Below are 24,927 nucleotides of genomic sequence, written 5' to 3'. Positions count from 1 at the left end.
GGGGGGCGGTCCGTGTCCTCGGGGTCTGTATGTTTTCCGGGTCTACAGGAGATATTTGGGAGAACGGGACCTCCCCCCATCCAAATCACCCGTCACCTTTATCACTTCGTCTCTAACTCACCTTCTAGTCATCTGTTCCTTTCTGTTCCTCTGCCTCCCTGTCTCTGTTTCTTTTTTCTATTTCCGTCCTTCCCCTGTCTCCTTCGCTTTACTTCTCGCTGTAAAAACACAAAATTGGCTGCGAGGCATCAGCTGGTGAAACACAGTCCTGACATCAACCTGCAAACTCTCCGTTTTTAGGAAACCAGTGAAGAAAACCACATTAAAACTGTAGTAAACACCAACTTTCCTCCTTTTTAATGTTTTCTTTTCATTCCTCCATGCCAGAGGTCAAAGGTCAAGGTCACTGTGACCTCACGTCCATCCCATTCTTATGAATGCAATACATTAGAAACGACTTGAGGGAATTTCATTACATCTGGCACAAAGGTCCACATGGACTCAAGGATGGACTGATTAGAATTTAGTGGTCAAAGGTCAAAGGTGAAGGACACTGTGACTTCACAAAACACACTTTTTCGGCATAGCTCAAGAATTCAAACACTAATTATGACAAGTGTCTTGTAGGATAAAATGATGGAGTGAAAAAGGTCAAAGGTCGACTTCACCATGATGTTCTGCAAATACACTTAATACCTTTTATTAAATTCCATCAAAGTCTATGAGTCTGGACAGACGTGGATGTAAACTGCAGCGTGACTGGTTGGCGGAGGCGCACAGTTTCCTGGTGGAGTTTTGCTGTCATTTAGTTTCTGTCTGATCCAGTTTTGTTTTGACTTTCATCATCTTACTGTCGTTTTCATTTTTCCTTTTTCAGTTTCATTTTGAGGCGTCTTTTATGTTTTACATCCCCTGGGGTTTTTCTGAAGCTCGTGCAATTTCTTTTTGTGCTCATTATTATCCTGCTGTGCAAATTAAAAATTTAAATTGTCTCTCTCTCACTCACACACACACACACACACACACACACACACACACACACACACACACACAATCACAGGTTGTTTATACTGAACTAATTACAGGAATACTATGTTAAAAGCTTTTGCAGCTTTTGTTTTCTTCTTTCCCTCCAGTTAATTGTGCTTGCATGTCATAAAAATGCCAGGTGTCTTTCATATTTTCATATTTTTTCATTCAGTCTCATCATTTCATATTCTATGATATGTGCAACAGAATAAACAAACATTACACTGTTTATCTCAGTTTATTTCAGCATAAATCTGTCATTTGCATGTTAAATGTTTCTTTTTCTTCTTCTCGTCTTTCTTGTGCACACATTCACTCACATTTATTTCCCTATTTTGTAATTTCACCCCCTCAGAGCCAATTAGGAAACACCAAGGTAGAACCTCAGCCTACATTTTTCCCTCTGTGCTTTAAAGATAAAAATCTGAAGTGCTCTCTCTTCCTCTCTCTCTCTCTCTCTGACCCCCCCCCCCCCCCCCCCCCCCCCCCCCCTCCTGACAAGTAATGGCATTCCTGTGTTTTGGCAGTGTGGAGGGAAGCTTCCCCCTCACCTCCTTTCATGATAAAAGCTTGTTGTTGTGGAGAGAGAAGGTGAGGCGTAAAGAGGCTAAAGCAGAGCTGTATCTGTCTCCTGCTGCTTCATTGGCCTTCAGAGCTTAATGATCTACTGACACAGATTCATTGAGCAAATATGAGCGTGATTTATAGGAAAGCGAGGGCAACCGATCGGGCCGGAGTTCAGACTTTGCCTCGAGTCGTCTGTTTACTATTCATGAGCAGCAGAGAGAGACGGTTTATGTATGAACCTCAGCGACTTCAAAGAGGGGATGAATGTGAATGAGCGTATGAGTGCATGCAAGTGTGCTTTTGTTTTGCACTGTATGTGTGAGTCAATGCAGCACAATGTTGTTGACTCATGTCTTCTTTTCATTGTTTTGACTCCAAATGAAGGATTAACTGTTTTAATGTGTGATGAATAAAATTTAGCCCCCGTCAAGATGTTCAAAATATATTTGGACGAACTCAAAAATGTGTTTTCATGCTGAACACTCTTAATTCCTAAGATGCAGACATTATGACGCTAGAAGGTCTTTCACTTGGCGGTTAAAGGAATATTTTTGTTCTGATGGAGAGAAGATGGATACCACCCTCATATCTGTATTTTTAATATGAATCTACAGCCAGCAGCTGGTTAGCTTAGCTTAGCGTAAAGACTGGAAGCAGGGGGAAACATCTAGCCTGGCTCTGTTCAACCATAACAAACGTATTTACCAGATTAATCCAGGGATTTTCAAAATAGCGCGCCAATGTTTGAAGCCTATATTTGTTTTGGAAAATTGGCCCCATTGAAAGTACGCCGAATTAGATATTAATAGTTCCTGATGGCAGTGTACCCGTGTATCTACAGACAACTATCACTGGATTTCTTTGATCCTGAAGAAAACTTAAAAACTTTATGATACTCAGGCAAGTTCTGAAGTTTTAGAGTCGTGTCCAGCTGCCAGGAAGTGAACAAGCATTCCTGAAGTGTTGGACATTTGTTTTAAATGTGTATGTGTTTGTGTGTACATGTACAAGCGTGCGTCTGTTTGTATACTGGAGTGTGTGTGGACACTGCACTTCAACACACATTCATTCACAGACTTGTCCTCTTCCTGTCAGAGCTGTCTTCTCTCATCAGACAGGTTGAACTGAAATCTATTTTAGGCTCGGCGTGACCAGTACACACACTCACACGTACAGTAAAACACACACACACACACACACACACACCCCTACCAGGCACTGCTCTGTCACTTCACTACGCCGTCTCCCCAGCCAGCCGGTAAATCCCACAGCTGAATATTGCATGAGCAGCTGAGCACTGGAGAGCCCCCGGCACACGTCTGAATAATGGGAAAGAACCACGGCAGATTGATTATAGTGTGTATGTCTGTGTGTGTGTGTGTGTGTGTGTGTGTGTGTGTGACTGCTTGGTCTGCCTACCACAGAACCTTTTTCACCTCCTTGCATATATATGTGTGTGTTTCTAACAGGCTTCGGTGAGTAAATCAGGCTATTAGCACCGCAGTGTTTAAGTGTCAACTCCCACTGGGCCAACAGATACTCAACTATATGCTAATATGGTCATTTTAGTGCCCGTTATTCAGGCTGGTGTTCAGAAGGAAAAGTCACATGTTTTGGGAAATACAAGAGTTAGGTGGAAATACGCATATGAACAACATGAAGCTGCAACCAGCGGTTCGTTAGCTTAAATTAGCATAAAGATTAGTAGCTAGCTGGGCTAAACAACAAGCCTGGCTTTGTCCAGAGATAACAAAATTCACCAACCAGCACTCTTAAAGCTCACTAATTAACAAGTTATATCTCATTTAGTCCATATCTCAGGACAGAGGCTAGCTGTTTTCCCCTGGTTCCAGTGTTTATGTCAAGCTAAGCTAATCACCTCCTGGCTCCAGCTTCATTTAAATGGACAGAGAGTGATCGAATTGTTGAACTGTTTCTAACTTTCACCTACTCCAAAACAAATTCACAGAACTGTAAGTTATAGACAGTGTTTTGATGGATATTTTCTGTTATATCGAAGAGCTACAGAAAGCTAAAGGCCCAACCTCGTTTCAAGCTAGCTTCTCTTCTGTTAGCCTCAGATATCCACGGAGAGTTTCTTTTATCAACCATCTACAATGAAGAAATATGATATTAGCAGTTTCTGTACTAAGTTAAAGTCTAAGTTAAAATGGTATCTACTGAATAACATATGAGCATCTTGCTGTTTTACGAGCCACAGCCCCGGCCCTTTTTTAAGCTAGCTTGTGCTTTGTTAGCCTCGGCTAATATATTTTGCCACAGTGGGTTTTTTATAAAAAGAAGAAATGTCCGTACATAATCTTAAGTAAAAAATGTATCTACTACAGTAACATATGAGCAACTTGTTTTACAATAAAGTCCTGGTTTCAAGCTAGCTTCTGTTCTGTTAGCAATAGCCAACAGACAATATATTTCACCATAGGGTTAGAAGAAGTCCATGACGTAGCTGTTAGCAGCTAAGACAAGTTGAAAGCTAACAGACAAATTGTTATTTTATCTCTTTTATCTTGGTTAAAATGATGTGATACTCAATAGAACTAGCACTGCTTTATTAGCTTTTTTAGGTAGAAAAGAGAAGAAAACCAAAATACATTGAAAAACAAAAGCTAATTGAAACTAAAGTGGAGGCAGAGAGGTAATCTTTATTCATGCTAAAATAAAATAAGTATGTTTTTGCTTATTTGACACACCCATCCAGGTTTGCTCTTCTTTGACTTGAGTCAGTATTTTCAGGATAGTCTCTGAAAAACATGTCAGCAGTAAACCTCAAATCCATGTTTATATTGTCCCTTTGGAAACCTCACTCCCAAGATATAATGATGATAAACTTCCATAGCAGAGTCAATGCATGAAATGCAATGAAAAAGGATAAAGTTAAATTAAAGACATAAAAGACCAGATTAAATAATTGTAAATAGTGACAGGTAATATAACTTCTCATAGGTAAACAGTCTGCATGTTAGGTTAAAGTGGTAAAAGCTGGACACTGTAAAGTGGCTGCCTGCTGCTAATAAACTGTTATGAGGGGTCAAAAGGACAGATTTCCCAACAGGGATAAATAAAGTGTGATCTAACTAAAATTGTGCTGACGCAGCCCGTTGTTGTTGTTGTTGTGACAAAGGTGATGCAGGAACCACACATGGGGCCAGTGATCCATTATAGCTGCTAGTTTTTAATTATCCAGCAGGAGCCAATAATAAAAAAAAAAAACGTTGAAAGCTTATAAAGGAATGAAACAAAAAGCCAACCATATAAAAAAATAAACATTTCTGACTACTGGAGTGTGGTGGTGAGTGGGTGGAAGGCAGTTCAACGTACTTGACAGGTGACAGAAAAGTCAAAATTATTATTAAAGGTTTCAGAAGAATAAACATTTCACTGCATGTAAAGGAAAAGTATAAATAATTCTTGTTTTATTTTCTTCCTGCCACAGCGTTATCAGAATCAGAATCAGAATCAGTTTTATTGCCAAGTATGTTTTCACATACAAGGAATTTTTTCTGGTGATTGGTGCAATTGATCAGCAACAGTGGGGCTCTCTAGCCTTGTTGATGAGGCTAATAGCAGATGGGAAGAAGCTATTTTTGTGGCGAGAGGTTTTGGTCCTGAAGGACTGCAGCCTCCTGCCAGAGGGGAGTGTCTCAAAGAGTTTGTGACCAGGGTGGGAGGAGTCAGCTACAATCTTCCCTGCACGCCTCAGAGTCCTTGAGGCGTACAGGTCCTGGAGGGATGGAAGATTGCAGCCAATCACCTTCTCAGCAGAGTGGATGATACGCTGCAGTCTGTTATTGTCCCTCTCCGTGGCAGCAGCGTACCAGATGGTGATGGAGGAGGTGAGGATGGACTCGATGATGGAGGTGTAGAAGTTCACCATCATAGTCCTTGGCAGGTTGAACTTCTTCAACTGCCTCAGGAAATACATCCTCTGCTGAGCTTTTTTGATGAGGGAGCTGATGTTTAGCTCCCATTTGAGATCCCGTGTGATGGTGGTTCCCAAGAAGCGAAAATGCTCCACGGTAGCCACGGGGGAGTCACACAGGGTGATGGGGGTGGGTGGGGCTGGGCTCTTCCTGAAGTCCACTATCATTTCCACTGTCTTCAGAGCGTTTAGCTCTAGGTTGTTCTGCCTGCACGAGGTCACCAGACGCTCAGTCTCCCACCTGTAGGCAGACTCATCGCCATCAGAGATGAGTCCAATGAGAGTGGTGTCGTCTGCCAACTTCAGGAGCTTGACAGACTGATGGCTGGAGGTGCAGGTGTTGGTGTACAGGGAGAAGAGCAGAGGAGAAAGAACGCAGCCTTGCGGGGATCCAGTGCTGATGGTCTGGGAGTCAGACACGTGCTTTCCTAGCTTCACGTGCTGCCTCCTGTCAGACAGGAAGTCGGTGATCCACCTGCAGGTGGAGTCAGGCACGCTCAGCTGGGAGAGCTTGTCCTGCAGCAGAGCCGGGATGATGGTGTTGAAGGCAGAGCTGAAGTCCACAAACAGGATCCTGGCACAGGTCCCTGAGGAGTCCAGGTGCTGGAGGATGAAGTGGAGAGCCATGTTGACGGCGTCGTCTACAGACCTGTTGGCTCTGTAGGCGAACTGCAGGGGGTCCAGGAGTGGGTCAGTGATGGATTTGAGATGGGACAGGACAAGGCGCTCAAATGATTTCATGACCACAGAGGTCAGGGCAATGGGTCTGTAGTCATTTAGTCCTGTGGGCCTTGGTTTTTTGGGGACAGGGATGATGGTGGAGGATTTGAAGCAGGCTGGCACGTGGCAGGTCTCCAGTGAGGTGTTGAAGATGTCTGTGAACACTGGAGACAGCTGATCAGCACAGTGCTTCAGGGATGATGGAGAGACAGAGTCAGGACCGGCTGCTTTGCGGGGGTTCTGCTTCTTAAAAAGCCTGTTGACATCTCTCTCCAGGATAGAGAGAGACGTTCCTTTGGTAGGGGAGGAGGGGGGTTCTGATGTGGCTCTGATGTGGAGGTTAGTGTCAGGCTTGTCCCACTGTCTTTCAAAGCGGCAGTAGAACTCATTCAGATCGTTGGCCAGACGGAAGTCATTAATGGAGTGGGGGGGTTTAGGTTTGTAGTTAGTGATCTGTCTGAGCCCTTTCCAGACAGAAGCAGAGTCATTGGCTGAGAACTGGAGCTGAAGTTTCTCAGAGTACAGTCGTTTAGCTTCTCTCACCGCTTTGCTAAACCTGTACTTGGACTCTTTAAACTTGTCCCTGTCCCCACTCCTGAAAGCTTCCTCCTTTTGCCTCCTGAGCTGAGTACAGCTTCCTGTGAGGTTTCTGGGATGTTTGCTGTTTGATTGGACAGGATGAGTTTCTCTCTGCAGGGGGGGTTTCCTCATTCAGTCCTAATCAGTTGTGACTAGATTCATCACCCTCTTATCCCCCTGTTGGCCTTCATGTGTAGTAATGATGGAGATGTGTCTTTTTCTCCTCAGTTTCTCACTGTCTGTAGAACGAGGGTCGATGATACTAATAAATCACCGCATTGATGTTTTTCACTTTATTGCGCTCGTCAAGGATGAATAAGCGCTGCTCTGTTACAAGCCAGTGTTGATCACCAGGGTGTCGCCCTCTGCTCAGGGTTTGACACCCTGAATTGTGAACTATTACCGAGTCCTAATTAACTGATACAGCTGTCAGGGTTTTTTTTTAGAAGTTGACAGTTGATGTCTGAATTAGTGATGTTGAGGGCTTAGTCACTGTCAGTTCATTCTTGAATCATGAGAGAGGTTGTTATGCCTCATCAGAATCACTTTGCAGCCCGAGACATGTTGGTTCTCAGTACCGTGCTCAATTTTATTCTACTTTATACTTATATTCCACAACATTTCAGAGGAAAATATTTTGCTTTTCACTCCTCTACATTCATGTGACAGCTAGTTACTTTTCAGATTAAGACAAACCTATGATAAACTTAGAAATATAATGAATGTATAAGGGTAAAGCAGTGTCTCCCAACTTTATAATAAAGAAATCTTGTCTCATTGTCTTATGTCTATTAGTTGTTAACATCAAAAGAGACATTTGTTCTCTAAGCTTCTCAGATGCTTTCACTGAAATAAATGTTCATGGTCCAAAGAAGCAAAAAAGCTGAGAGAAAAGTCATGAATACAACTTCATGTAGCAGGAGATAAATGCCCCATTAATCACATCATGACCCCTCAGATTTATCTTGTGTTGTCTTGGTTTGGAATATCTGTCTGTAAAGAAGTTAAAAAGAGCTCTGTCACAACCAGCAGGAGTAAAATGACACGTGTGTTTTGATGCATCAGTGCAGGAGATGAGTTTCTGCAGAACCAGCAGTTTTGCTTTTGGCATTTAAAGCACATTTTATTTTACTTGAGTAAATGATCTGAATATATTTTCCCTCTGCCTCTGTCTTTGCCTTTCAGGTTTCTTTTTCCTAATACATCCTTAGTTTACTGTGCAGTCATCGCTGGCTTTACAAAGACACTTTATCCATCCCACTGACATCAGTGAGGGAGACTAGACAACAGAAACACTTGTCTCTATAATGCAATGCAGTTCAACAGCAATGCAAACCACAGTCTCTTAAGTGGAAAGGGATGAAACAAGGCAAGGCAAATTTATTTGTATAGTACATTATCATTCACAGAGGTCATTCAATGTGCTTAACAGAAGTAAAAGTATGAAAACAGATTATAAAATAGATAATATCCATGATTAAATGATTAAATGAAGACAGTGGAGAAAGCAGTTTCAACAACAGCAGGATTTATTGCAGGTCTGTTGCATTAGACCTCTAGTTTTAGCCAGGTGCTTTATGTTTGCTCTGTGCGCGGATGGTCTTTGTCTTTAAATGCTGCCATAAGCGCCACAACAGCTGGTAATAGTACCAGTCCCTCACTGAGTAAAAAAAACCTTTCTTGTTGGTGGTTTTATTTATTTATTTATTTATTTATTTATTGCATCGCTGCTGTGAGTATACTTCCCTATGAAGGAGCAGTAATTGGGAGCTGCAGGCTGGCAGAAGTCAGAGCTCAAAACCAAAACCCTGACAAAGACGGTCTGGCTGTCAAATCTGTTTTTGCACTGTCTGAAATACGTTGTTGCATCGGGCTGTGACTGTCCAAGTGCCGCTCTCTTTCTCCTCCCGTCTTTGGAGTCATCTCACACTCGCTCATTATATAGCTCTCACTTCCCTCCTCTTACTCGCCCTCTCTAAACTTTCTGATCCGTCCGTGGTCTCTCCACATGTAAGCTCGCTCAGTCTTCGTCACAGACTTGCAGCTTCATGGATGTAAGTTGAGCTCAGGGGTGTAGTGTAGGGGCCAGTGGTTTGGAGGGCAGTCTGGGCACTGCTCCAGCCCAGGACTCCCCCTCCTCCACTTCCCTACCCTCTAAGCCAAGGCTTCCTGGCATCTCCCCCTCTGCCTCGCTCCACCAGGATAATACCAGCCCACGGGAGGGAAGAAAAACAAGAAAAGAGTGCCTAATCATCACTCTTGAAGCTTTCTCAACTTGAATCCATAGCTTTTACAAATTCAGCACCTGGCCTGGCCAAAAAAACAAGAACATGAGCAGACGTTTGTTTCTGGAGAGTAAATCTCTAATGGCCATTTTTAAAGACTTCTATTCTAACTTGTGATATGCTGTTGTTTAAAAGGGACTTTTTTAATTTGGCACATTATTGCACATTTAGATTAGATCACATTGGGGTCCAAAAGTCTGAGACCAGTGGTCAAGATATGTCTATTTGTATTCTTTTTCTTAACAAATGAGAAAATCAGCTTCAGCTTCAACAGTTTGGATGAAAAGTTGAATCTTTGAAAAATGTTAATGAATTTCACAACATCTTAGTATTTGGTTTATGTTTTGGTTTGTGTCGCTTTTGCTTTAATGACAGCTGCATGGACGGATGACCCTCGTTATCCCGGTATAATCTGACATGTCCAGTGGGGTTGAGGTCAGGTGACTGTGGAGGGAAGTCAGGACTCCTTGGTCTTCTTTGGTCTTCCAGCTCTTGCAAACCTTTGAGATGTGTTTAGGCTCATTATCCTGCTGCAGCATGAATCACTCTCCACAAAGATGCAAACCAGAGGGTGTAGCATGTCCCTAAGGAATGAAATGGTGCTTGTCCTCAGTCCGGGTGTCAATCCGGTGCAGGTGTCCAACTCTAGAATAAACAAAACACCCCCACACTTGGACATTCCCACCACCATGTTTCACTTTGGGTTTGTTACGCTGTGATATCATTCCCTCTCCTGTTTGTCTCCTTGCATCTGTTTCTGCCATAAATCTCATACTTGGATTCATCAGTAAACTGGACGTCTTCCAGTCCTCCACTGCGAAATGCTTGGATTTCTTATCCCACCCCAAGCGTTTGGCCTTGTTTCCCCTCCTGAGAAGTGGTTTAGAAACTGCTGCTCGTCCTCTGAGACCACCACCAGGCAGCCTTCTTTTTCTTTTCGCAGCGCTTTAGCTGACTGGAGTCTTGCGTTCCTTCTGTATCTGGGATGAAGTTGCTCTTCTACCTCTCAGGGAACTCAGCCAGATGTATTGATCCCGGATCGTTCTGTGGATACAACTGGTCCAGTTTCTGCGAAGTGTTTTAGAGCTCGGAGCACTGCTCCCTTAGAAACCTTCAGTCCTGCCATGATTTGATGCCGAGAAAGCCTCTCTTTGCTTAGAATAACATTTTGACTTCTGACACTTTCACTTAGTTCTGATGCCATGTTTCATTACGGTGCCTCTTAGTGAGCACGGATCTGCTGGAAACCCTCTAATGAATCATTCAAATGAGTCTGAACACATGCCTCAGTGGAAAGGAGCCTCTGAGTCTGTTCACACTGGGAAAGTGACATTGGAAAACCGTCAGTGTGCAGACTACATCTGCTTGATTTGTTTGTGCGCTGCTGATGCACACAGGCGTCCCATAATATAATGAAAAAAGAAAAATGTAAGAGCCACTCACAGTTGGAAAAAAATAGTTGTGTAGTGGTGAAACAGCTTTTAAAACACAAAAGAATAAAAGGTTCAAATCACAAAACTACACAGTCGCTCATTTCCTTCTGGTGGTTTTTAGAAAGTTTTGGTTTAATTCATAAATTGGAGGTGAATGGAATTTTGTTTGTGGCGCTTTAGATACTGAATGTACATTTTGTGTACTGTACTCAAGTTAGGACAATTGTTGTTGTTCTACTCTACTACACTTGAGAGAGTTTACAAATTCATTACATTCATCTAACGTTCAACAAAGTGTATACAAGTGTTCAACCAACAATTAGTGAACCATTTAATGATGAAGGTAAGGATTATTGTTAGTGAAACAGTTTAATTGTTGAATCTCAACTGATTTAGTTTAAAAGTTACAAATACTCTGTAAAACCTCTGTAAGTTTTGTCTCCAAATAAAGTGTTAAACTGACATTTCCTCTTCTTCTCAGATCAAATCAACTTCTCAGATGATTTTGTTGAAATGACAGTCTGAGGCCTAAAGAGATAAAAAAAAAAAAAAATCTCCAGTATTTCAAAGACGAAGATTACAGAAAAGTCAAAAAGCCCATTTACTCCATTTATCACATCGTGACACTTCAGGTTTATCTTGTGACCCTTTGCACCGCTGGCCAAAAGCTTGCTGTGCTGACAGTGCTGACTACTGAGGGGACGGAGAGGTTGAGAGTCCACACCAGAGGAAGCTATTGTAGTTTATCAGCTACGTTGCACTTTGACCTTTACTTGACTTCATCTGTTGGAGTAAAACTGTTCCTGGCAGGAGTCAGTGATAGAAATATGTCTGTTAAATGAGCTGGATGTGAGTGCATTTGTTTCTCCAGTCTTTAGCTTAGTGCACACACACTGTTTATACTTTATGGTAAAGCAACACAGTGAATTTGTGTGCATTCAAGTGCAGCGTCTGACCCTGGCAGATCTCCACCACTCTCCTCTCACCCACCTCCCCGTAGCCCCCCCCCCCCCCCCCCACTCTGTAAAGTTCACCAAAGCAGAAAATGTCCAGAGAGAAAGAATTCAGTCGTGCGTCCGCGCCTCTGTTTGCAGCGGGTGAGGCTTGTGGTGGAGAAGCTGTGGCGGTGGAGTTAGAGAAGGTGGTGGCATGTCGGCCGTTACAGGCTGAGTATGTGAGGCATGTTTAGAGTAGGATGCCACCGGTTCTGCAGCAGTGATAACCCTGTGTGTGTGTGTGTGTGTGTGGAGGTAGAGTATTTAAATAGCTGGAGGGCAGTTTTCCTCTGTAATGTTTGCATCTCGAGTTTCAGTCTGGAGGGCAGGCAGGACACTGTGTCCCACGTGACCGCCACTGCTGCTTCTTCTTCTTCTTCTTCTCCCTCCGATGTGGAAGCAGAAAGATCCGTCTCTAGTATTTAAATGCACAACATGTATGTACAATTAGCTGCAGCATGCTAGTTCTCATAGTAACCCACATTTGAGATGGCGCAGTGGAGAGGCCATGTTGCCTCATCAGAAACACAGATGTGTGAACAGCCTTTATGGAAAGATCAACAAGCAGCAATCACAGCCACATCTTAAATGTTGCAGTGACGCACAAAGGCAGAAAAGAAGTCAGTGTTTATATGAAGCCCACAATTTGGTGGCAGGTGTGTGGGGGATGAAACAGAAAATAAGAGAGGATTGATTTTCTGTCGAAAGGTTAATGGCAGTTACATGTATACATTATAGGCATTTAGATGATTCATTCACAGCTGGTGGACTCACTTTGATGAAACACATCAGCTGATGGACGTATAAGCTGCTGCGGGCGTCGACCCCAGAACTTAGAAAGATGAACGCACTCTACTGCAGCAGGTTTCCTGTCACATCCATAAACACCGTGTGCATTTGTCATGTTTCTATACCCATTTATTTCCTTTAAGTTGACGCCTGTGTGTGGATCCGACTCGGTGCTAAATAATGCAAACGTCTTAGAGGCAGACAAACGTTCCACAGTCCATTGTTCGATGTTATGTAACACTCGTTTGATAAATACGCATTTTCTTCCTCCCACAGTGCAAACTCATACAACCACAGCTCAATGCTACAGTCTAGTTTCTTGTAATCAGTTGCAACAATAAAGCAAACTTGCAGCTCACAGCAATATATGGTGTGAACAAGTGTTAGAAAGAGATAAGAAAAATGCTATATATATATATATATATATATATATATATATATATATATTGACCAGGGTCTGACAAGCTGAGACTGAAATTGACTCCATACAGAGAATAGTGGCCTTCTCTCAAGTCAAACTACAAGTTCTTACAAGTGGTGGGTCTGAAAAGAGCCAGTTGTTGTGTTTGTTTTCTGGTGTATAATTAGCACTGCAGCCTCCAGGGGCGGCTGGTGTGGCTGAAAAAGGTCTTATAACAACAGAATTGCAGAAGTTTGTTTTAAAGATTGTTACGGACTTTAAAGGTTTTCTCAAAGGCAGATTTGCTCTGGAGGAAGAAAGAATTCTGGTTTAACTACAGGTCGTGTGGTGCAAAAGATTAGATATATCATCTGAATTCTGTATATGGACCTGAATTAACTTTTTTTTAAAAGTGGGTCTTTTGCTTCTTCCTGAAAATTTTACAGGAAATTTAACCTCAGCTCTGAAATTCTTGTTTATAGTATTTAAATTCTCATTTGTGACATAGGTTTATCCACAGAAACTCTATGTGAAGTTGAGAAAGTTAAGTTGCATTTTTGCACAAAAAAAAAGTTTTTTTTTGTTTCCTGAGGCCTGTGTGGGTCCCTGTGCCAGTACCACGCCTCCCGTGTGAGATTTTTCCTTCGCTGACAGGTGAAAATACTCCGTCTTCCTACAGAACAGCTCCAAGTTTCCTCTCAGTCTTTCCAACAAAGGCATTTCTCAAAATACGCTCAACTATCTGCAGCTGAGGAGCTCTTTCAGAGTGTCTCTGAAGAGCTGTTTTCACGTTTTTTCGTAGTGAGTCATAAAGCAAGAGATGGTTTGAATCAGACCGGCAGAGAAGAGAGAGAGAGAGAGAGAGAGAGAGCAGGACAGACGGAGACAGGGGCATGTGGGTTTTCCAGAACCCCAAGAGATGTTAGAATTTAGGTCAGTCCAGCTCTGACACACAATATTCACACACTGGGAAAAAGCAAGAGCTGCACAGCTTGGCCAGTCAGGGTGAGGGCGTTGACTACCACCTCGTCAAATGCTGCATCATAGAGTGGACAGAGTGGGTTTTTTAGTATAGATCCACAAAAACACACTTTTTCTTGGATACACCTGTGAACTCAATCACAAGCCATGAAAGCACAGATGGTCAAAACAGAAAGGCTGAAAGGCAATAAAAGAAAATTTGATTTGCATTGTTTTAATTTCCAACACAGGAAAAAAAACAAAACAAAAAACACTCCTTCCTGATTGGCTGGCAGGCGTCTTTTAAACTTGTCCAATAGGAAACTTTAAAAAGACGTTTATTAAAGGTTAAACACATTGTAGCATTTCGTTGTATTGTCGCTATGGTTACACACATGCCCACTGGTTTAGAACCTTGTAGCGTCATTCAATATTAGAACGCCGGTAACCATAGCAACAACATTGCTGAGTCACCAAATAATAACCCTCCCTGAAACAGACCTGACCACGAGGGCAGTAATAAACCCTGATGTTGAAAACGTTATGTTAAATAAAATAAATGAATTTAAATTAGTTTGTGGCGATGTGATTAATTGTGTAAATGGCCTCTGTATTTTCACCCGGTCTCGACAGCAGTGCACTGTGTCATCGTCTAGTTTTAATACCTTCACAGTTCTAGTTACGGTGCATAGCTTCCAATAAATTTGCATCCAACCAGATCGTGAAACTAACTTACTGAGGTAACTTTAGGCTAATTTTAGCTCGGAAAGTCAGCCAGGCTAACTGCATGGCTCCAAAGGCAGGGACACACATTACGACTGCTGCGCCGATGAGGGATATGGCTGACAGGACCAAGTTGGACCGGGTTTGTTTCCAGTCTGAGTCTGGGAATTAAACAAAAAAATAAAATATAAAAAAAGAAGAATGGCAGAAAAAAAACCTCTGTGGGGTGAGAGAAGACTGGGCAACTGAACTGGAGGAAAAACTGAACAGTGGCAAAAGAAATAGAGAGAAACTCTGCACTTTTTCCCTCTTCTTTTGGCCTTTTCCAGCATATATGACTGTGAAAGCTGCTGGTTACTGTCCGTGTTTGTTTTGGTGCAATAACGTGCAACAGTCATTACTGTCGTTGCATGTCCAGCCATCACCGACCAGCCGCTCAGTGTGCTGTGTGGCCTGTGCACTCAGGCGTAAGGTTTGAGCTCCTGCCTGACCAGAGGCAGAAAACAGCTGTGTTGGTGGAAACAATCTGTGTGTGGTTCGTCCAGTCTTTGTGGGTTTCAGATCGTTTTCAGGTTTGTCCCCAGCTGAAGAAAACAAATGTGACATGTTGTCATGTTGGTAGTCACTAGGCAGTAATTTCACAACACAGTTATGATGTACAACAATTCAGGAACACACAACGTGAGAGACCGCAGGGGGTAAAAACAGCGGAGAATCTTTCCTCTCCATGGTTAATGACCACCAAAGGAGCTTTCAGTGGAAACATTAACAGAAACATCAACCCTGGACTGCTGATGTTTGGACAACGATCATCTGCTCGGAGCTTTAAATGCACCATCGCATCCGTAAACTCTGTGTGTAGCGTAAATAACATGAGGTGATGGAACCAGCATTGTACAGTTTTGTTGTATGTGGTTGAAATTGCACAGGCTGGAGGCAAAGTGTTACAGATTAGAGGAGATTTAACTGGTGTAATATGGGTCCAGTATCACTTGCAGGTTGAGACTCAGATGCCAGATTCAGCCTCAGGTTCTGGCCTTCATGCCTCCTCTACAGGGGATGGGTACTTTCAGCACAATCAATCCTTATCATAGTGCAAGAGTCCTCTAGGCAGGGTTCAAGCAACACTGAAGGGAAACGCCATTAATTACGTGGCCAACACAGTAGCAATTTCTTTAAACAGCTTTGGGAATGCAGCATCCAAGAAGCATCCATCCATCAACCTTGGGCAGTGGTGCAAAGCGGTGGTGTTTGCTTCATCAGCTTTAACAGGTCAGCACGCCCAGTGTTGTTGAGTCACTGTCACAATGTGTGGGATCCGTTATCAGGGCCACAAGTTGTCCAGGTCCGTCCTGTAAAGGGGTTTCCCTGTGTCACTGAGTGATATAGTTTGTTTTTAATCGTAGGTCTGCAGGAAAGCAGCCAACTGCCATCCTCCAAACAGATTTATTTCAAAATGACTTTCAGCTGTGGAGGCAATTTATGTGAGATTGTGACAACGGTCAGACTGGAAATGATGGTGGGAAAATGATAAATGACTACATCAGACAGATAAATGTGGTATTGAAATGCATTACCCTGCTGAGCTGGTCCCTCGATGCTCCAGCCCTCCTGACTGTGGTCCACTCATGGAAATGTCAGAACAGAAGAAGTGCATCAATATGATGCACATCAAATTGGCTCTTAATGCATTCCAGCCTATGACAAGAGGAGCACTCAGCCCCACACACACACACACACACACACACACACACACACACACACTAACTGTGCCCTGCTTTATTCATAACTGACGGTTGCCTGTTAACCTACATCAGAGGAGGAGAAAGAAGTATCTCCATGGTAACCCTGGAAATTCATGCAGCATACAAGCATGAAGCCACTGAATTTAATAGTATTATCAGACGCTGTCCAGACTGTCCGTGGTCAGTTTGGACCCATTCATTTGTTTGCCACACATTAACAAATCCTAAAGCATGCCAACTCCTTCTAGGTTCAAACATATGTAGTTTTATGTGTGTGTGTGTGTGTGTGTGTGTGTTAGAGAGAGCGAGAGACAATTTTATGTGCAGCATCTGTCGATTTACTGCGAGTCTTGTGTTTCAAATATTAGAGGTAATCAGATCCTTCTGCTCCTCTTGGTTCGAGCCTGACTCAGCAGGCCATGTGGTTAAGCACGGTAACTTCAAAGTGACCTAAAGGTCACTGGTGTGAAGCCCTGAACAGATAGAAACAAGAGTCAAAGTCTCCAGTGTGGCAGAAATTACACATTAAAAAAAGAAAAAATAAGGGAAATGCACAGTGGCTAAAGAACAGAGATATGTTTTCTGTTCTTAAAGGGATGGAAAGAAGAGCAATATCAGTGACATGGCTGCTTTAAGTATGAAGCTACAGCCAAGAGGCCGTTAGCCTAACCTAGCATAAAAACTGAAGGAAGCAGCTAGCCTGGCTAAGTCCAAATTTAAAAAATACACCTACTAGCTCGACTAAAGTTCACAAATCAACATGTTTCTTTTTTTGTTTAATCTGTAAACAAAGAGAAATATAAAATTAAAATTATGTGGTGATGAACATGAGTTTGTCTGAACTGGATGCTAACACCTTAGCATTGTTAGTTTGCTAACATACTCACATTAGCATTTTGATGTACAAACATTGAGCGTTTGAGTATTTATCGGGTTAGCATTTTAAAAGGACTATAAATACTTTAGCATTGAGCTTGTTAATGTTATTATGTTAACGTTTAGCACTGTAGCATGCTAACGTTAGCGTGAACAAATGTGTAGGTTGTCAATACCTAGCATTTCTCTCGGCATTAGCATAGAGATAATGTTAGCGAGAGGAAAATACAGTAACACAACCTGAAATAACAGATTTTTGCCGCTTGAGCAGCAGAAATTTGTGAACACAACATGGACGTATCATCACCTACAGGTTAATGTGTTAGCAAACACACTTTCTCAACATCCAGCAGCATTATCATTCTTTTGGGGATGTTTTTTTAGCCACATGATGAATGTAAGTCCAATATCTACTCTCTTTTATCTCTGCTTTGGGTCTCTACCAACTCCTGAAGGAAACGTCTGGCTCTTTAGCTGCTAAATGCTACACACTGTTCAGCAGCTAGCCGCTAAGTGTCTGTCTGCTGTTTGGTGCTGCGCAGCTTCCTACTGCACCCAAAACAACACAAAATACTGGTTATAGATGCTTTAAGTCAAACCTGATTGTGTCACAGTTCAAGTGTGTGAATCTTTGACCCGTTGCTAACCACTCTGACCATTTTGTTCTTATTCCTTAGAGGAGCGAGTGCTGAAATCTGTGGGTTTTTCGCCACAGTTTCCAGACTACTGAACATTTTGGGAGGAATTTGAAAAAATGAACAGGCAAAACAAACTGTAATATGACAAGGCAACACAAGACTGCCTGAGTCAAACGCGAACAATTGATACCAGACAATACAAACACTGGACATGAAAAATATTGAGAAATTTTGACTTTCAGTAAATACGAACAAATGTTGTTTTACACAAAAGTGACCAAGCCCAGATCAGATTTCTGATTCAGGACAGTGAACTTGCAGAAAAAGGTGGTACAGTATAATTTGATGCAGTTTGCTGTGCAAGCTCAGCCAGACTGAAGGTTATGTAAGCGGTGAGGGTGCTGGAGGTCAGGAGGGACGGGACCGCTGTGTCCGTAGTGCTCTGAAACCATTTTCTTCTTTCTACTCAGCCCTGAAGTTCTGTCGAACATTGCAAGGTTGGACCAAATCCAATTTCAATTCAGCAGATTCAGAAATTGGATTTTCTTTCAGGGATTGAAAGTCTCAGAAAGCATGACGTGTCCTATCTCTTATGACGAGATTGAAAGCTTTATTTACCACTCAACTGCAGTCTCACCATGCATTTTATTTGAAGTGAAGCAGCACTGACTGCTCTCCAGCCCTATTACAGCACAGTGGAGAGCCCCAGCTGTAATTTTAAGTAACACCTTTGAGCTCGCACCGAGCTTGGCTGTGACATGTAATCAAAAAGAATGCAGGGAGATCAAATGGTAAATCCTCTAGTTTATCCTTTGCCCTATGGTCTGAGCCTCAAACTCAATCTGTACATAAGCTACATACAGTATTGCTGCTGTCAGATAAAACCAGTGTATCACCAGTTTGTCAGAATTCAGAGAGGCGGACTTGTTTTTCTCTCTGTCCTTCTCTTTTCTCTCTTTCTCAAGCACAATAATCATGCTTTTGAAATTGCTTTTTAGCCCAAAGGTCCTGAAATTAGACTCTTTCACTGCTCTTTCACAACTGGGATTCTTTCACAGACGATGAATGCATTAGTCTGTCTGAGGATCGAATGCCCGTCGTCCAATAGAGAATCAAATGGAAGCCCTAAGATGACTCCTTTAACGATATCTGATACACTGATAACTCAATTCTGACGTTGTGTTCGAGCTTCTATTTTAAGTGCCTCTGTGCGTGGGTGAGGTCCGGGGCAGAGGAGCAGGAAGTGGCAGTGTGAAGTGTGGAGATCTGATTGTCGGTGCAGTGTAGCTCCCTGCGTCCGGTTGCCCCACTCTTACTAAGGCCAAATCCAAGAAGTGAAACTGACCCTCGCATGTTTACGTTGCCATTTCCCTTCACTTTCTTTTACGCTGTTCTCTTGCTCTGTATGTTAGCGCAGGGTGAGGGAGTCATTTCCACAGGGGATGTTATAGATTATGGTGGATTTTCTTACACAAATCTCTCTGAACAATGTTCTCTTACTGTCCAGCTGCTGCAGCCTGCATGAGCAAGCATCTCAGTTGACAAGATTGTTTGATACAAGCACTCAAAGCTTAATGAGCGAGCGAGTGATTTGCAGCCTTTTTTTTCCCCCCTCGGGCTTCATATAAGTAGCCCTACCTTTATTGGTGTTGGAGGTTGTTGGGGCAGTATGCAGCCTGAATGGAAATCCTGCAAACACTACTCAAGGTTGAAAAAAGACTTTGCAATTAACATTTTTAGAGTTTAAAAAATCATTTAGTTTTACAGTGAATATTGTCCTAAAAAAGATCCAACATTGAGCAGTTAACAGTATGACAGTAAAGCTCTGAGCTCTTTGTGGTAAAGATGCAAATACAACAGTTTTTAGAAAGCTCAGCTTGCATGTGAGATCTGAACATGTGCTCCACTTGGTTTGATTTGGCCTTTGACCTCTGTTGCAAATCTCCCTCTGTTCATTTATTGTATATTAAAGACAACATTTTAGCTCCAGTAGCAGTGAAGCTTCAGGGACAGCAGCGTTGGACCAGACTGAAATGTCTCAATAAGTATAGGATGGATTGAATGCAGATATTTATGGTGACTGAAAATGAATCCTGCTGATTGTAGTCATCCCCTGTCCTCTAGTGCCACCCACATGATTTTTTTTAATGACAGTAAAGCTAGACAGGAAACATGGGGGGAGGGGGGGCAACATGCTTTAGACTGACTGGGAAACTTCCAGTTATGTGGGATGCATCTTAACAATTCGACCACTTAGATGCCCCAATAGTTTTGGTTTATTGTGAAATGCCTTGATTGTTTTTGGGATGTATTGCCATGAAATTTGGTACATTCAAGTCCCCTGAGATGAACTGTAATAATTTGTAATCCTTTTTCTTATAGCACCATCATCTGGCTAAAAAACCACTGGAAAACTAATTACATCCCCACAGGCCACAGCTGTACTTTGTATTTAGACTTATTTTGCATGTCAGCAAATGTTAGCATGTTAAGATGTTAAATATGGTAAATATGGTAAACATTACATCAACATGTTGTCATTGGGAGCATGTTTGCACAACAACCACCACTCTACAGCCCCTGAGTGTTTCACATTTACTTCATAATAACAACAAAGATCAAAAACACATTATGTGCCTTAGGACAAAACTGAGATGTTTGGACCATAAAAAATATTTAGGTCATAGTATTAGCAAAAGTAGCAGCTATTATAGACAGTGGTAAAAGGAGCAAGAGCAGATAGTAGTGGGGCAAGAAGCAGTAGTGGCTGTACACAGACTGGAGTAGCAACAAATTAAAAGGAAGTTTCTCAAATCATTAGATAAATGTAGTTGAATAGAAGTCTAAAGATGCATAAGATGAAAATTAGCACATCAGTTTTGTAGTGCAGAATTGTGAGTGCCCAACCTCACAGAGCCTCTATCCCGGCTGTAGACTCTTATTCTTCTTTTAAAAAATGAGGTTTAGTGATCAACAAAGAAGATTAATGATTAAAGTAGCAGAATTTACATGTGTAAATATAGTGTAGTGGTGCGTGGTGCTGATACGATGCGACACAGTTCATCAGGTATTGTCGTTCCTCTCCTGTGTGTTTACATCAGGAGTGGTGTTGTTGCACCTCTGCACCAAAGACACCAAAACAAATTCCTGTTGGTTTGCTGCTGTTTGCAGATGAAGTGATTGTGATCGTGCTATCACAGTACCATACAGGAGCTGCCGGTCCTCCCCTCGGCCTTTGCCAGAGCATCTGTGCTGAGCTGGCCGCTGGATCAGGACTTGGCAGGGCCACGCTACAGGCGACAGGCCGTGTGTTTAAGCAGGCTGGAGGCCCTGTGGGGCTGCAGAGAGGGCACAGGACAGGGAACAGGTTTCTTTGCTGCAGCGCCAAAACAGCAGCTGTGTGCTTTTCTGTGTGTTGAATGTGTGTCAGTGAACATGCAGACAGACACAGGCATTAGCTGGTGGCAGCGAGCGTGTCCCCGACGTCATTTCAGAGTGAAAAAGGCAGCAGCTGTTGAGTCAAACCTCAGGACTTGGCTGTATTGTTCTGATATTTTGTTCTTTGTGTATCAAAGCAGGAACAGAGAGGTTGTCCAGGCTATTGACCAATGAGTTGCATACAAGACATATTTCTGAAAGAGGAGCATCATGGGAAACAGGAATCATCTAGTGGATTTTACTATCCACTGCTTCACCAACTATTTAACATGATAAAATTGCATCATTTAAACTAAAGAATCATCTAATCAAACTACGGAAGCAGCCGAAGGAAGCAGCTAGTCTGGTTAAGTCCAAATTAAAATACACTTATTAGCTCTACTGAAGTTCACTAATCAACATGTTTCTTTTTTGTTTAATCTTGGCACAAAGAGAAATATTTAAAAAACAGGTTTTAGAGGAAGTTATGTGGTGATGAGTCTAAACTGCACAGTCTGAACTGAATGCTAACACCTTAGCATTGTTAGTTTGCTAACATACTAACATGAGCATATGATATACAAACATTAAGCATTTGAGTATTTATCAGGTGAGTACTTGTATCAAAACCTAGCGTTCTGAGAGCTAATGTTAGCGAGAGGTTAATACAGTAACACAACCTGAAAGAAATTTGTCAACACAGCACTGACATGTCATCACCAATACGAAACACTGTTTGAACAGTGTTGCTTTTACTATTGGAGCTTCCCCTCTGAGAGCAATAGAAACAGACTTATTAACCTTTAATGGCTTGTTTTCTAGCGAACTGAATCTGATCCAGCAACAGAGTGACTGTCCTGAGAATTCAAGACCTGTCATAATAGAGACTTTAACGTGTTGACAGGAAGGATATGGCACGCCGTGTTGACATAGATTCTATCTCATCACTTCCTACTGTTGCAGCCCAGCTGTCGACCACGGCAAACCAGTCAGTCATATTGGTCATGTGACATTAGCCGCTGGGCTGTGGCTAACCTCGCACCGAGCAGCGGTGCAGTCTGTGACAATAAATCTCCTACTGAAATGAACAAAATCACCAAAATGACTCATTATTTCCACCTCTGCTTTGGTTACAGGTAAATGTGAAGTATGTCATTTTCACTCATCACTGAATCAGGTTGCTAGGAAGCAGTTAACTGCATATTTTGCACATTGATTAAATAAATATTCAGATTTAAAGGTTGTTTTTAGGTAAGTTGACTAACAGTAAAATTAGAACTTGTTTTTTTCAGTCGCTGTTTTTTTTCTTGCTCTGGCACAAAAAGTCCTAATTCTTTTAATTTTGTCTACAAAGCCCTGATTGGCTCGGTTGTGTCACCGTCTGGGGAAACTGCCATCACTTTACATAACACGAGACCTGAAGTGTCTGAAATGCAGATTCAGATGTCATGGGAAGAGCCAGAACAAGGATCCAGGCCCATATATTGACCTATATCAGCTTTTTGCAGACATATCAGTATTAGTTTGTGTGTATATGAATCTGTATCAAGATTGTTTGTTCATATTATGTGTTAATGTTTTAAAGAAATTCCTATCAGCCGATGTATTTAGTTTGTTATCTGACTTTTCAAACTCCCCAATAATCAATATCAGTGTGAGCCTCAAATGCCCAGTTTGATCTGACCATTTGTCTGGAACTAGGATAATGATGTCTCAGATATGATTTGCCCCAGGAGGAGGAGAGGCCAGAAATACTGTCATGAATAATGGCATCATATTAATTAACTCTAAACAGCCAGTTTCAGTGGAGGTGGCTGTGAATCTCTGGAAACCTAAATGGTTTTTCGTTCTAATCAACCGCTTTTTCTTCGTTAATGTCAGAACAATTTGTCTCGAAAACAGGAAATATCACCTATTTGAGCTCTGCTTGTGTCTGTTAGCCAGAATTTTAGGCCACCAACTAATGAGAAATGGGTCAACAACACAGATCCTCTTAAATGAAGTGCTGTTGCATTAGAAATAGCATTTCAGTGCTGCTCCTGCAGGCAGAGTAGCTCCTGGAGCGCACACTGAAAGATAACTCCATTGTGACCAATAAAAAAAAAAAATAAATAAAAATTACAATCTAAAAACCCCAAAAGCTAAATGAGACTTTTTAGCAAAGTATTCTGTGGGTGGCAGAAATCATCATCTAGCCACCGAGCACAACTGACATGGACCGTGTTGAGGGTTTAGAAACTGATGGAAACAGGGTGGAATACAGAGCAGGAGTAAGAATGCTGCTGTTGTGTGTGTGTGTGTGTGTGTGTGTGTGTGTGTGTGTGTGTGTGTGTGTGTGTGTGTGTGCGCGCGTGTGTGTGTGTGCGTGCGTGTGTGTGTGTGTGTGTGTGTGTGTGTGTGTGTGTGTGCACGCAGGCTGAAGACAATGTGAGCCTTCACTGGCTTGTGTCCATTGTGCCTGGAATTTCTTGGGTCTTGTCTCAGCTGAAGGAGAGAAAGGTCTTCATTCAGCCTGCCGGGGCTTCTTCAAACCTGCCATTGTCATCGCTGCCTCTCACCCCGTCCCAGTGTTTTCCTTGTCTGTCGTGGCTGATTGATACCCCCTCTTGGTGCAGACTCACAGCGTTATGTCACTCAGCAAACTGTGTGGCCCTCGACTGTTGGCTTTGCTGTTTTCTTTTGTCTGTCGCCTCACCTAACCCGCCAGTGTTTTACCTCCTGCTCTCAAAATAGAAGAATTGGAGAGGAGTTCGATTACACCCAAGGTCAGCTCCTCAGTCTTTACACTAACTGACAGTGGATATTGGGGTATTAATGTCGCCTCCCTGGGCACATTTCTCTCTCCTCTGTCACCGACGGCAGTTTTGACCCACATCTCTTTACTATCAGTGACAGTAAACCTTCGCTGCTGTTGAATAGCCCGCTCCTTCTGCTGGACGACATTCAACGCCGCGTATTTACGCCCCAGAATAACTCAGCAGTGATGTCACTCTAACCAGCAGCGCCATTAACACTGTTTAATTTTGCAGTAAAAAGGAGAAGCAGGATGATAAATGGTTGGCCTCCATATTGTGAGCAGCCAGCCTGTTCTGAGCAGCTCTTCTGGATGATTTGATGAAAGGAACCAAACGGTGCCTGAAAAGAAAAGCTCCTTAAAAAAAACTTTTCTTTTTCACTTTTGTCTGGTGAGGAAGTGTCTTAAAAAATCGTGACAGGCTTGTTAAAGCACCGTGCCCCCCCCCCCCCCACTCCTAATACCCTAACAATGCCACCCCTGGCTGCCCCACCACCATCCTGCCTCACTGTCACTATTCTGCTCTGCTGGCAGCGTCCCGTCTGCTGGACGACTCAGACAAAGTGGTGCAGGATTTAGCTCAGTGTGCCGCGACGTCCTCGGTTCACATTCAGTCAGACTAACCAGTGTGGGAATTTAGAAACGTTCAGCCAGACCCCCCCCCCGGCACGAAACGGTTTCAGACGAGGTTGTGTCTGCAGTAAGTTATCCCACTGGCTGCTTCATATCCGAAAGGTCACATGTTTGATTGATTTCATTCCTCTTGCTAAAGTCAGAGCCCGGCTAAAACTTTATTAAACGGCCTGATATCAACGATAGAACATTTAAAAATCACATGGTGAATTCGCCGATAATTGTTTAAAGGTGCTCTGTGCAGTTTTTCACCTCCAGTAGTTCAACTGCTCCAGTTGTCAGAGGTGCACCATTGACAGAGGCAAATTAGGCAAATGCTTGGGGCCCCCAAGGGGAAAAGGGGCCCCCGAAAGCCCCTCATATTGGCAACAACTATAAACCCCCTTAAACCTCCCATGAAGACA

At 42.6% G+C, this 24,927-nt stretch overlaps 1 protein-coding gene across 3 annotated transcripts in view; it reads left to right on the top strand.

Moving 5' to 3' along the window:
* pacs2 (phosphofurin acidic cluster sorting protein 2) overlaps window positions 1–24,927 on the top strand; it is a 62,690-nt gene that overhangs the window by 16,241 nt on the left and 21,522 nt on the right. The window lies entirely within an intron of this gene.

This window comes from Trachinotus anak, unplaced genomic scaffold, assembly GCF_046630095.1.
Source record: "Trachinotus anak isolate AG129_WGS33_773 ecotype Australia unplaced genomic scaffold, CSIRO_AGI_Tana_v1 ptg000015l, whole genome shotgun sequence".
NCBI classification, from domain to species: Eukaryota; Metazoa; Chordata; class Actinopteri; order Carangiformes; family Carangidae; genus Trachinotus; species Trachinotus anak.
Note: the sequence above shows the minus strand (reverse complement) of the source record. Positions and strands in the feature narration are given on the sequence as shown.